The sequence below is a fragment of the Staurois parvus genome, unplaced genomic scaffold (assembly GCF_062004578.1).
Source record: "Staurois parvus isolate SC_StPar_1 unplaced genomic scaffold, SC_StPar_1.0 ptg000202l, whole genome shotgun sequence".
NCBI classification, from domain to species: Eukaryota; Metazoa; Chordata; class Amphibia; order Anura; family Ranidae; genus Staurois; species Staurois parvus.
Genome location: NW_028317998.1, coordinates 1,997,458 through 2,011,721, shown reverse-complemented (window position 1 = coordinate 2,011,721; position 14,264 = coordinate 1,997,458). Strand labels below are relative to the sequence as shown.

The 14,264-nt window shown below is 41.1% G+C and overlaps 1 protein-coding gene across 3 annotated transcripts in view; it reads right to left on the bottom strand.

The window, feature by feature from the left end:
• Positions 1-14,264, bottom strand: part of ACSL4 (acyl-CoA synthetase long chain family member 4) — a 72,156-nt gene that overhangs the window by 55,949 nt on the left and 1,943 nt on the right. For 2 of the 3 annotated variants that reach the window (XM_089678271.1, XM_089678274.1), the window contains exon 2: positions 5,682-5,744. The gene's annotated coding sequence lies outside the window, so the exon portion shown is untranslated. Of the gene's footprint in view, positions 1-5,681; positions 5,745-14,264 lie in introns of those variants that run through there. The other variant, XM_089678276.1, reaches the window with a different exon arrangement.

The following is a 14,264-nucleotide window of genomic DNA, read 5'->3' as shown; positions in this document are numbered from 1 at the left end:
GGTCAGATGAGAGATCTTGTCCCAAAAATTTCTAAAAGTGTGACAGAATCATGTCCCGTCACCCTCCAGAGTCAGAACAGCATTCAGTGCAGTGATAAAATGCATGTTTTATAACAAAGTCACCATATGAACGGTCACTCGTGTGTAAGACCAAATCCAAGAGTTTACTATTCAACGCCAAGTCTGCAATCTTACTTTGCAGAAAACACATTTGGTCTAACTCAACTAAAATGTCAAATTTAGTCTGTCAGCACATTTCATGAAGAATGTCCTGCAATAACCCTTTAAACTCAGCAGACAGTATGCGTGAAAGCTTTCCTGCAGAATCTTGTTTTGAAGTGACAACAATATCCTAATTCTTCAAAATGTATCCACACACATCTATTATGTAATGGCCTTGTAATTATTTTTTATAGGAAGTTTCTAACGGTGTTTTTCTTCCTCCTTGCAACATTCTCTGAGCTCCCAAACCTCTCCCACCAGCCCCCCCCCCCCCCCCATCCATTTGTTTGAAACAAGCTGAGCATATTAGTTGATGTCACCCATGCACATTACACAGTCCATAGTACATCTCAGAAGCAAACAATGTGGCTACATTCCTGCATACAGTGGGATCATGTAGAATGAATTTGCAGTGGAGCTCACCATACTCTACTTTTGGCTAGAGCATCATTTAAAATAAGCAAAAAATAAAAAATAAAAACAGTTTTACTCTCCTTATCTTTTGCTTTGGTGATGTTGGGGAAAGGTGCCAGCTGCATGTTCCCAGATACGAAAAAAGGACCATGTAAGGTTTGGAGAGCATGGGTTTCTGTGGAACTCAACTTTAAAAGTGTTACTAAACCCACAACAGTAATATCAGTCTGTATATGCAGTAAAGCATGCTTTTTATACACACTGTGGAACCTGAGGGGTTAATCCTCCGCATTGTGTAAAAGATTTTTGATCCGGTCTTCTCTGATCCTACCCTTCTACTCTCCCCAATCCATCTGCTGATGCCTTGGGGGGCAAGCTGCACATGCTCAGTTTGGGGTATATTGCTAGAGCATTTTTTTCCCCCCTGTGACAGTGCATGTGATCAGCACAGGACTAATCAGCATTATTATCCAGAGTGTCAGTGGTCCTGCAGCCTCATAGGACAATCAGGGGAGAATAAAAACAGCTCCTACAAGCTTTAACAAGTGTTCTGCTGGACAGTGATAGAAGTCACAAGACTGTTCTAACTGCTTAAGAGAAAAGGTATTTAGCAGTATATATTTACAAAAAATATTGCCTTTCCATGTTCTGAGTACTGTAGTAGACCAGATGTAGAGAATGCAGGGCCCTGGGTTTAGTAACACTTTAAACACTAAAAATGTTAAAGGTTCTTTTAAGGGTAAAAAGTATGAGTGGATATGTTTGTGTACGAAGTTTCTTGGCCGCTTTATTGTCTGGGCAATGGCAAAAGTATTTGACTTCAACAAGCAGAAAAAAAAAAAAAAAAAAAAGTGAAGAGGTCATCCCTGACTTCTCTAGTGGCTTGTAATGTGAAATTATCCATTCTCAAACATACTCAAAGATCACAACTAAGAATTAAGTCCGGTTTCAGCAAGTTTTTTTCCAGCACCACTCATATGCCTCTGTCCCCTCTGCAAGCAGAAAACTTTTCTCCGTCCCACTCCCAGATTCTACTATTTGAAGAGTAGATAATTAGAAGATGCATGTTCAACCTCTCGTATGTATAGTAAGACAAGGAGGGTTAAGCAAGACAACCTGGAAGCGGAGCATAGACATGTAATGTGAAAAACAGATTGTACACCTTCACCACTTGTAGAAATAAATCACCAGGTAGGCCTTACAGGACATTAAAAAAACAAAAAAACTAAAAACAAAAAAACCACCCCACACATCTCCTAGGCAGCAGCGTTTTTTGCAGAAAAAACTCCTGACATGTAAAAGTAACCCTTTTACAAGCGTTTACAAGTGACAAGTGTTTGGGCGTTAATTTCATTAGCCAGAATATTTATGATAATTTATTCTAGCCACCAATTTGAATTAACACTCAACTAGCACACTCACACTAGCATTTAACCGCGTAAAGCGTTTTTTCTGCCAAAACAGTGCTGCTCCTGGACGCACGGGCCCTGGGTTTTTGTTCCTGCTGGTAACTACTACTGCTAATAAAAGCTTCTAAAGGTTTGTGTGCATGGACACATAAGATAACAGAGGATTGTTCAGAAGCAGTAAAAAAAAAAAAAAAAAAAAACCCTGACGCCCCTAAAAGTGGCTGCAAAAATACCCTGTGTACATTAGGCCTAAGGGATAAAGGTTTGCTCTACAGTTTTTTGCAGATTACAGTTCAGTGCATATGTCACATAAAGAAGCAATGCAAATACTTAAGCTGCATGCAGGAGTTTTGGTATGCTTTCAAAGCCCACATCAAAACCGTGGGACATAATAAAAGTCAAGGCAAAAGTGCAGCTAACCCAAATCAAACCCGCAGGTACACTGCACTGCACCCGCGGTTTGGTCAAACCGCCCCATATCAATGTGAAAGCAGCCTTACAGTCACTAGCTGAGACCACAATGTCATTATCTAGCAATTAGCAGCAGCATTACCACAGATGCTCCTTTAATTTTCCAACAGAAATTCCTGGGAGTACACGTTTAATATAAGAAAAAAGGCACTGCAAGGTTTTGCAGCTGGGTTCCTATAGGACTATTTTAAACAGTGTTAAATCATTAATGTTGAACTCCAATGGCAGATGCTTTTTGTCTGGGAAAATGTCCAGAGCTTATACCACGTGATATCAAATTCAACAGGCACTGTTGTAAAATGCTTTCTGAAATTATCAGAACTCCTTGCAGGTTTCAATATACTTATTAAGCCAAGGAAAACCTTTAGGAATTCATGTCCACCTCTCATGCTGCCACCCATTTACATTTTCACTGACAATATTTTGCATACACACAAAGGGGGTTATTTACTAATGCTGGAGCGGATAAAATCTGGTGCAGCTCTGGATAGAAGCCAGATCAGCTTCCAGGTTTTATTGTCAAAGCCTAATTGAATCAGCTAAAGTTAGAAACCGATTGGCTACCATGCACAGCTGCACCAGATTCTGGAGTACACCAGTTTTAGTAAATCTACCCCAAAGCGAGAGCTGGTCACCAGTTCCTTGTACTACCATGTACACTTATTACTTGGGGAAAGAAAAGTGCCACATTTAGTCCCAAAGTTTCAGATTTGCTGTACATAATCTACCTTGTGATGATAGTATTAACCCTTCCACTGCCAGAGAAATGCATTTTTTTGCACTCATCACACAAATCATTTTAGACATGATACATAAAACCCCCAAAACATTATATATTTTCTGAATGCAGACATCATGGGAATAAAAGTGGTATTTCCAGGTTTTTTACATCACACAATATTACCATAAAGGTTTAAGAAACACTTTTTTTTCTGAAAACACACTAAGTGAATTTTAGGGGAAACCAGCAATAAAATTACCCAAATTTTTGGTAAAATATAAAAAGAGGTTGCACCAAGTAAATGGATACCCAACATATCAAACCTTACAGTCTTACGAAACCTAGGACCCTGCATTCATTATATCTGGGCCTAGACGCCGAGCAGCCGCACATTTGCGTTCATGTAAGAAAAAACATATGTGCTGAGAGCGCACACCCTGCGCGCTCCCAGCACACGTCCGGTACTCACGGAAAGGTCCCGCTCTGCTCTTTCCATTGGGACCTTTCTCGATCATGTGACCGCCGTGACGACACATGATCCCTAAACCACGCCCCACCCGCCTCCCAGTGTCTGAAACTCTTAAAGGGCCAGGAGGCGCCGGCGGGAAGGGGTTAACAAACATTGTACATTCCTACCTTTTGTTGTGCTGAAGGAAAAAGCGGTTTGTGTCAATGTGCGCACTGAAGGTGAATGGGAGTGGCTTTTTCCATTTTTAAATCAGCAGAATGCGCTTGCAAAGGTCTAATGAGGAAAACTGCTGCAGAAGATACCTAAAATCTGACTTGTATCTTAGTCTTCTGGGAAAAATCTGTGTGTCAACTACACCAACTGTATATGGAAGGCCTCCAGATTGCCTAAATAATTTGTATTTTAGAGAAAAATTGCAGCACTACAGACTAAAAAGAAAAGGCACTTTTTAAAAACAAACATTCAAATTACAATATGGCTTGCGTAGCAAAGGTATATGCTATATTGTTACCAATTTGCGATTTTACCCCATGGAGGAGGGCGTTACCCATTAAGTGTCATAAACCTGCAGGTTTGGGGGGGGTAGAAGCATTTTTACAGAAAACATTTTTTGTAGCGTTTATAAGCACTTCACCACTTCCTAGTGAGCATTGCCAGGCATCAACAAACTTGTCAGGCCTACACACACACTTTTGTAATTTCAAATGCAGATGTACAATTGCATTAAATAGAATAAAATTCCCAAAAGTATTGGGACACTCCTTCAAATCATTGGACTCAGGCGTTCCAATCACCTCCATGGCCACAGGTGTATAAAATCAACCACCTAGGCATGAAGACTGCTTCTACAAACATTTGTGAAAGAATGGATCGCTCTGAGGAGCTCAATGAATTCAAGTACCGTAATAGGTTGCTACCTGTGCAATAAGTCCATTCATGAACTTTCCTTGCTAATAAATATTCCAAGATCAACTGTTAGTGGTATTATAACAAAGTGGAAGCAACTGGGAACAGTAGCAACTCAGCCACAAAGTGGTAGGCCATGTAAAATGACAGAGCGGGGTCATTACATGCTGAAGCGCACAGTGTGCAGAAGTCACCGTCTGCAGAGTCAAGAGCTAAAAGACCACCAAACTGTGTGGCCTTCAAATTACCACAACAGTGCATAGAGGGCTTCATGGAATGGGTTTCCATGGCAGAGCAGCTGCATCCAAGCCTTACATCACCAAGTGCAATGCAAAGCGTCGGATGCAGTGGTGTAAAGCACACCGCCACTGGTCTCTAGTGCAGTGGAAATTTGTCCTCTGGAGTGAAGAATCATGCTTCTCTGTATCCAATGGACATGTCTGGGCTTGGCGGTTGCCAGAAGAACGGTACTTGCCTGACTGCATTGTGCCAAGTGTAAAGTGTGGTGCAGGGGGGATAATGGTGTGGGGTTGGGCTTGGCCCCTTAGTTTCAGTGAAGGGAACTCTTAAGGTGCCAGCATACCAAGACTTAGACAAATTTCATTCTCCCAATTTCGTGGGAACAGTTTGGGGACGGCCCCTTCTTGTTCTAACATGACTGCGCACTAGTGCACAAAGCAAGGTCCATAAAAACATGGATGAGCGAGTATGAGGTGGAGGAACTTGACTGGCCTGCACAGAGTCCTGACCTCTACCAGATAGAACACCTTTGGGATGAATGAGAGCAGAGACTGTGAGCCAGGCCTTCTCATCTGACCTCACAAATGGGATTCTGGAAGAATGGACAAACATTCCCATAGACACACTCCTAAACCCAGAAGACTTGAAGCGATTATATGTGCAAATGGTGGGCCAACTCAATATTGAACCCTACGGACTAAGACTGAAATGCCATTAAATTTTCATGTGCGTGTATAGGTAGGCATCCCAATACTTTTGGCAATATAGTGTACATAAAGATAAATACAAAGACATTTATTAATGTGAAAGATGGATATAAAAATATTACCTTTAATAGCAACACAATGCAGATCAACTGGATGTTTGGGTCCTTGGTATCGTATCTGCAAAACTGAGGTAAATAGGCATAGATTAGTATGAGGAAAGTAAATCATAATCCACAAACACTGAAAGTGTTACCAAACTCAGGACCTTGCATTTAGTATATCTGGTCTCCCACAGAACATCGAAATGCAATTACTTTAGTAAATATAAACTGCTAAATACCTTTTGTCATCAGCAGAGAGAAGACTTGTGACTTCTACAAGTTTTAACCAGTGCTTTGCTGAACACTGATAGGAGTTTTCATTCACCCCTGATTGTCCTATGAGGCTGCATAACCCCTGGCCATCGGCCAGGGCAGTGCTGATTGGCCCTGTGCTGATCACTTGCACCATCCTAAGAAAAAAAAAAACTCTAGCAATACACACCAAACTGAGCATGTGCAGCTAGTCTCCAAGGCTCTGTTCTATCAGCAGATGGATTGGGGACAGTAGAAGGAGGAGGATCAGGAGACCGGCTCAAACATCCTTTTTACACAATGCAGAAGAATAACCCCTTAGGTTCCACAGTGAGTATAACAGGCATGCTTTACTGCATATATACTGACTGATTTTACTGTTGTGGGTTTAGTAACACTTTAAAAGCAGAGCACTATTTACACTGAAAATAAAACTCAGCTGGGAAAAATAAGGGGTTGGTGTTGCTGACTACAATAGGAAGACATTTAACTGACCTTCTGTATTCATTGCTTTGAGACACTGACTTTGAACAAGCAGGTAGATCAGGAGTTCTGACTTAATTTGTTGCACACTTGCACTGGGTCAATAACTCAAAGACGAAGCACTTATTTTCAGCACCAGCCCTCTGAGCAGGACTGTAGAAGTATTGGTGCACAATAGGCAAGTCTGATTCTGCCAATCTCTACTGCAAATCCATGAGATCAGCATGAAAGCCAATTTTCAGACTGCCAGCAGTAGTAGCTCACCTATGTCTCCCAAGAAAGAGGGGAGGGGGAGATTTATCTGTATTTTGTTTAAGGCAGCGGCCATAAAGAATAAAATGGTGGGTGTTGCATATTTGCATGACAGGAAGTGAGGAAATCCCTCCAAAACAAGGGAATCACTGGTTCTCACCAGAACTAGGGTCCCTATTGGAAGTTTTCCCCACTCTTCCTGTTCTGGGCACAACCTGAAATGTGGCATTTTCTTTCACATTCAGTGAAAACAGTAAACTTAACAGAAAGAGGGTGAATCTCCCCAACAGGGATCCTAAATAAAAAAAATGTTTTTGGTAGAGTGAGTTTTTCCAGCCAAAAAAGCAAAAAAAAACTAACATTTTTTTCTAGCTTTTTTTCCTACATGTACTGTAAAAACGTTACCAAAAACGCCAACGCTCCTAAAAAGGCTATTACCAGATTTAATCCAGCTTTTTTGGGCTTAAAAAAGAAAAAAAAACCCACTAGTGTGCATGGAGCCTTATAGTGTAAATAAACCCAACATTTCAAATTCCTGATATGTGCCTGCCATACCATCTACTTGTATGAAAAAGTATCCTGTTCCCTTTGTAATGCTTCCTCTGTGTAAAATCCCTGGTGTTCCTGCCAGTCCTTCTGCTTTTTTTTTTTTTTTTTTTTTTTTTTTTTTAAACTGACCACACTAGGGATGAGAGCACAGCATGGTCAGTTCTCTAGTTTTTTTTTTGTCCTTAAAGTTGTTAATGGTTAAGTTCTGCATTAATTACAAGGAGTTCACATACTTTTTCTTGCCACTGTATAAGTCACAGTACTGGTGATAAACACAATATGAAAAAAGGTAGGTGAGCTGTACCATGCTATCAATGCTCCTATTGGCATGTTGTCTACAGTATTTCATTCATCGTAATTGAAAACATTCCGTTCAACCACAAATGAATACTTTCTTCAAAATGTTTCCTAAACAGGTTTGTGGATAATGTGTCATTTTTCTGCTGCATGGGGCAGATCAGGTACATTTTATGGTTGCAATAATATAAACAAAAAAAAAACCACACATTATTCATGCTGAAGACTAGATGGCAGGAATGTGTTTGTGAGGATCCATAGTTTCAGGGCAGACATACCTGTAGTCTTTATACCAACACATTAATCTTTAGGGAAGAGCAGCAGGTTTCCATTGATCGAGATGCACTATTTGTACTTGTCATTTAAAAGACCAGCTGGTAATCATAGTATGTAGTGAAATATAGCCAGGACTCAAGCTGTACATGCAGATAAAAACCCTCTGAACACAAAATACCTTTATGAACCCTACAAACAGGTTACACATGCAAAGATACAGAAAACTTAAAGATATGAAAGGAAATCTCTTAGCAAAGCACAAGATTTATGAGGAACATGCTCACACCAATTTAAAGTTTAAACTGAAGCCAAGGAATATGCGAGAATCCAGAAAATTAAAGTGCAAGTCCAATGTGTAATAAAATATGCCGATCACCTAACAAAATGCTTACTTGTTTCTATTTTAGTGATGGAACTGTTCTGGCATATATGATTAACCACCCCAGTTCTCTGTAAAACTATGTATCATACTGCTAGTAGGTGCAGTCATATACTGGGCCACACAGGGTTGTAACTAGGATCCATGGAGTCCCATAGCAAAACAATGTAAAGGCCCCACCTTTCCAACACACAAACCTAATTGAAAATCTATTTACCAAATGTTACTGCAACCACTATAATTTGTTGTGTAGTCAGGAAGTGCTTCCAGGCCCTACAGCTATCACAAGGTCTCCAATGGCTATATTTAAGCCTTTCGTCACACTCGTTAAAACCTCTGCCCAATGACTATATGGGTGATACAAGGAATCTGGGCAGTTCTGTTATTGTTCTTGGTTCCACCCAAATTCAAAACAGAACACCCATGTACAATGACATTATTAGTTGGTACAAAAGATCCAAAAACAAAACCAGAAGCCATTTGCCTCCCAGATCAGCACGTTTAATGTATCATTTTTATTAAGATTTTTCTTAACTTTTTTTATTTTTATCAAGGAAAACATGGAGAGAGGCAAGCAAACAAAACGTTAACAGCAATACAAGGGTCACATCAAAGTGCTTCTCCAATCAGTACAATAGTGAGGCTGGATAACACCACAACAGGACAATGTCGAATTTGACAGCATAGTAGAATTTAAAGGGATTCAAGTCGTAGGTCAGTATATAACGTCATTCAGTAGACATGACAATAGTGCTGTCCGGTTCACGGTCGAACATTCGAACCATAAACTTCAAAGAGGGACAATTAGCTAAGCTGTATCTTACCACATCTGAGTATGCAGTAAGATACCGCACTGGTGCAGCTACTAAAATAGCGCATGAGTTAATGTTTCAGCTGTCAGAGGTGTTCCCCACCGCTGACAGAAGGACCTCTTTCTCACACCCATGGACTGTGGTTGTGGGGGTCTTATCAGAATCTGGAAGCCCCCTTTAACAAAGGTGCCCCCAGATACCAGTCCCCCCATGCCCCAGATACCAGTCCCCCCTATGGGAATGAGTATGGGGTACCTGGTACTGCTACTCATTCACAAACAAAAAAAAGGTAGTGTATAAAATGACGAAAGACAGTCTTTGAAAAGTCCTTGATTAAAAACAAAAAAAAAAACAAAAAAAAAAAAATGTCCCCCAAAGCAGATCCAACATCAATCACGATGCCAACTGCCACGAAAAAAACAACACACTCTGTTCTCTACACTGGCTCCCGCTGTCTGACAGCTGTACCAGCCTGACATTTCTTAAATACTGTGATGACATCACAAGGGGGCAGCATCACCAGATGTCACCCTTTTTGACATCATAATGCACTGTGATGGCCAAAGCATTGGACTGCACCTGTGGTCAGGTGCACTGCTTTAGCCAATCCCAATGCACGGTCAGGGGGCAATGCTTTGTGGGGTGCGACAGGCAAACAGCCCGCTGAACGCCTTTATTGTTTGTGCGTTTGCTGAACACACGAACGGCCGACGTTCAAGTTGTCGATCTTATGTTCGACTCGAACATCAAGCCCAACTCTAGTTGTGAGGGGAAAACAGTGTCATTTTAATTACACAGGGTCATTTGTGGTCTGGGGGTATCCATCCTGTTTTTAGTATTGTATGCACTTCAATAAACTTTGTAATTTTGTATTTATCATGTTTCATTTATTACCAAATCTTGTTATTTTTGTCAACGTCAGAAATGCATTTGTAAATAGTTAAGCTATTTTCCCAGAAAGGTTTGATCAGGTAGCATGCATGCCAGACATAGGTTATAGTTCCTCTCCAGGAGTTATCTGAAACCAATAGACTAATATCTTAAGGAAAGGATACTAGCACGAGATAAAAGTTTATAATTGTTCCTGCAATCTACTAGAGATAAATTGTATGGCAGAAGGCCCTGTCCCAACCTGAAGGCTCTGTAGACGTTTGTAACTCAGATTCCTATTTTCTAGTGCAGGGGTCTCCCATGGGCCAAAATGGCCCGCTATAAGATTTTATCCAGCCCACAAATAGGTCAGGAGACTCTCCCCCTCAGAGGTTTTTGGGTCAACCCCTCCCAAAGTCTCCAGTGCAGGTTTCCCCAGCTGTGCTGTTATTGTACCTTCACCAGTTGCTAGGCCCCTTGCGTCATTACAACCAATCTTGTGCTTGCCACAGCATTTACAGGAGTATGGCACTTACTCCATCCAGACCTGCTTCTACAGCCAAATATTTTTTTTTCACCATGAATATTTGTAAAATATGTGTGTCCCTCATTAAGGAAAAAAAAAAAAGTTGGTGACCCCTGTAATAATATATGCTCGGCAGGGTTTTAAGAAGAAGCTTTTTTTGTTTGTTTTTTTATAGAGGAGCTAAAGGACACGTGTCAGTTTGGAGTCCTGGAGTAGGACAGACTCAAAGGCAGTATGTCTGTAAATGGAGATGTAGATAAAAAAAAAAAAAAAAAAGATATTATGAACCTCAAGAGTTGGAGATGTTCATACCAGGCAAGATTTTGTTTTTTAATTAAAGACAAGGGCTAGCAGGTCTGTCAGAGAGCATAGCTTGTGACTTTGCAAAGTCTTAGGTGTTCCATAGTCATCACTGGCTTGCCATATTAAGATATGTGATTTGTGCAAGGCTGGGGGAAAACCAGGATTGTGAAAGAGGTGTTAAGTGCCCCTTCTCCATCACATGATCCCAGGGAGCCAGAATAAAACAGCTGCTCCTCCAGAAAGATCCAAAACTATTCCCATCTGTTGTGAAACCAATCAACCGTTTAGGTGAGGGCAGCTGCATAAAGAAGGGGGAGATTACCCCTCTCTCTTCAGGTCTAACCAAGGTTTGTTTATGGATGCCGAATTGTTTACGCAATACAAAATTTAAAAGATTGGTTAGGAAATGGAACATACATTTTTGGAATCTGGACCAGTATAGCTTGACAAAAAAAAAAAAAAAAATAGATGAGTATTTTAGGTAGAATTTCTATTTTAATATTAACTTTACCAAACTAAGAAAAAGACTGTTTATCACATGAGCAAAGACAAGCAGGGATATTTTGTCGATGGGGACAATAGCTTATATCTGCTAGGTGGGAAAGATCCTTGAGAAGGTAAACTCCTAGGTATTTTACAGTGGAAGATTGCCAGAGTGGAAAGGTTTCTCTGAGAAGAGAAGAGCATGATGAGGGGAGGGAATAATTAAAGCGCAATTTAACCTAAAAAAATAAAAAATAAAAGTCAGCAGCTACAAAAACTGTAGCTGCTGACTTTTAAAATATAGTCACTTACCTGTCCCTCGGTCCAGCAGTGTCCTCACCACCGCTGGTTTCACCAGCCATCTTCTCTCCCTGGTGCCGGCATCTTCAGTGTGGGCACCCGGCTGTGACAGCTTGCGGATTCACAGCTGGGTGACCACTGCACTTTTTGAATGGCCCCATATTCTTCTGGGACCTGTCACGTGTCCCAAAAGACTACGGGGAGGGGAGGACAACTTCCACTTCCGATCGCCCAGGCTATTGCAGCGGAAGTGGGAGCAAGTGCCTGTCAAATTCAGGTACCCACTCCCCAAAGGTGTCAACCCTTAATGGGGGACAAAGGCTTAAAGCGGAACTTCCCCTTTTGGGTGGAGCTCCGCTTTAAGGATTTCAGTTTTGTCATACATTTACTAACTGTACTTTTAGAAGGTGGTGAAATCTCTAAATGACAGAATGTTTCTATGCATTTTCTATAATTGCCTCAGGCCAAAAGCATATGCTTTTGTAAAGGAAAGCTGTACTAGGAGAAATAAGGATGCTTCCATTGCTGACCTCCTTCTGAATGTGCTAGTTGGCTGGCCATCTCTGGCCTCGATACTTCGAGTCAGTGCCCATATCTTCTAAAATCAGATCACAATCCTGTTGCTTTGCTTCCCAATTTAAAAGTGCAGTCTTGGACAGTGGTTTACTGCAGAGGTTCAAGTTGGCAACATGTGATGAAGTCACATTTCATGGCACTAAACAGATCCATCTTCAAACACTTCATAGGCATGACACAGGAAAGTGCTATGGGAGGAAAAGAAGTAGCACTGCCACTGGATGCCTCCACCTTCTGTGTACACTTCAAGCTATGGCAGCATGCTTGCAGCCATTATATTGCAGTGCCACCCTTACAGCCTTCTGGAACTGTTTATCAGACAGAGGCCAAGATTTGGTGCCTCATATCAAGAAAGCTGCCTTCAGAGTGATTACGTAGAAGGTAAAGACACTTCAGAGGAAAATTTAAACGAACGCTCTTACTCTACTATGAAGCTGAACTGTAGCCAGATATAAAATACACGTTAATACAGCTCTGTAGTCATTGGTCCAATCAGCATTAAATACTTTCTACAAGCAGCACACATGCCTGAATTTTAATTTGGTATCAGTCTCTTGCAGTCAGCAAAGCTCAAAAAGTGGAAGGGTGGAGTACCACAAGAAGCCATGCAGCTGTGCTTGTAGTGCAAGGAGTATGATGATAGAAAAGAAAGGAGAGTGATAGGAGTGCTCATCTATGCAGTCACAGAACGGAGGCCTTAAGAGAAAGTGAAACTGCAGCAGAGAAAGATCAGGCCCTCTCCCTGTTAGACAGATGTGGAAATATCAGAACTAGATAGACATAAACACAAATCATTTGTATGTATTTAATCTGTGTATGTTGTGTATGTATTTTGTATGTCTAGATTTCAGTTCTTGATAAGAGAAAGCTGTTTGGACATGGTAAACGTAAAACATTGACATTTTCAGATGACTGCCATGCTCAAATACAGCATTCATACCCTCAGCAGCTGTCTCACCTTTAGTAACATGTACACCTATATTTTGGATGTAACATGTTACTATGCAGCACCCCAACATGACAGAAGGTATATATTTTTTTTTTTATTATCATACATATCTTTTAATCCACTGCAAGCTTGCAGTTCCAGTCCCGACCGCCTAGGTGATGACGGCGTAAGGTGATTTGCAAGGTCTCCTGGGATGTCGTTTCCTGTATCCCAGGAGTCCTTTGGTTTCCTGTATTCGCAGGACCTGGAAACCGGAAATGATGCGAATGGGAGGTGTTTCGCGCCATTTTACCGGAGTCCATGATATATTCCCTTCCTTGCAGTACAGTGCTGTACAGGTTGCCTGACGAAGATGGGAACTTCATCCGTCCCCACCATTGTTATGGCAACCTGTACTGCACACGTCGTGCCGAGCAGTGTCTGTACTGTGCATGCGCAAGAACGAGTGGTGCATGCTGGGATAGCTAGCAGCACAACTCCAGGAAATAAATACCTGCGGGCTTCAGATGCCCACAGCCATCATGGCGCCTGCCTGCTTCTGAGATCCTGGTAAATGTTTACGATTTTCTAAGTAATTACAATGCTTTTAATATTGAATTCTTCCAATTGTTAATGCTATTTGTTAGGTCATCGTGGATCTGCTTTTAACAAAAAAAATTTTTTAGGGGGACTGGAGCTCCGCTTTAAGAAGAAATGTTCATATAAAAAGACATTAATAAAATAAGAACGTACATTGGGCAGAGGCAGTGGGGGAACCCAGGGTAATTACTTTGACTAGATGTCTGCCATCAAGATGAAATTAAAATTGCAAGATCTTGAAAAACAAAAAAAGTGTTTGAAAATATACCCTTTTATCAGTGAATTTCTGTATAAACTTGAAACATTTAGTAAATATTGTACCTAATGATATCATGGTGTAGTCATTTAATATGTCATTCTAATACATAGATTTATCTGCAAGAACAGCTTCCCTTTTCAGAGCTATTCCTGTTGTGGGGTGAGTGAGTGAGTGGAGGGAAGATGTAGGCACATCTCTGACATTTAATACAATCACCTATCTGAGCTTCCATCCTGGGTGCAATCCACCTGGGAGAAATTCACCTGATACAAGCACCAGCTGGGCTATCACAGACAGCCAGAGTCCATCAAATAGTAATGGGCTTTGTGTAAGAGATGATTACCAGCTACAGCTCATTCATTTCTCCTATTTGTAATCTCTCTGTGTAAATGAGTCACTTAGCTTGGCTTCCTATCAGCAGTCTTTAAAAAGTAAGTGCCACATAGTGGCCGAATGTAA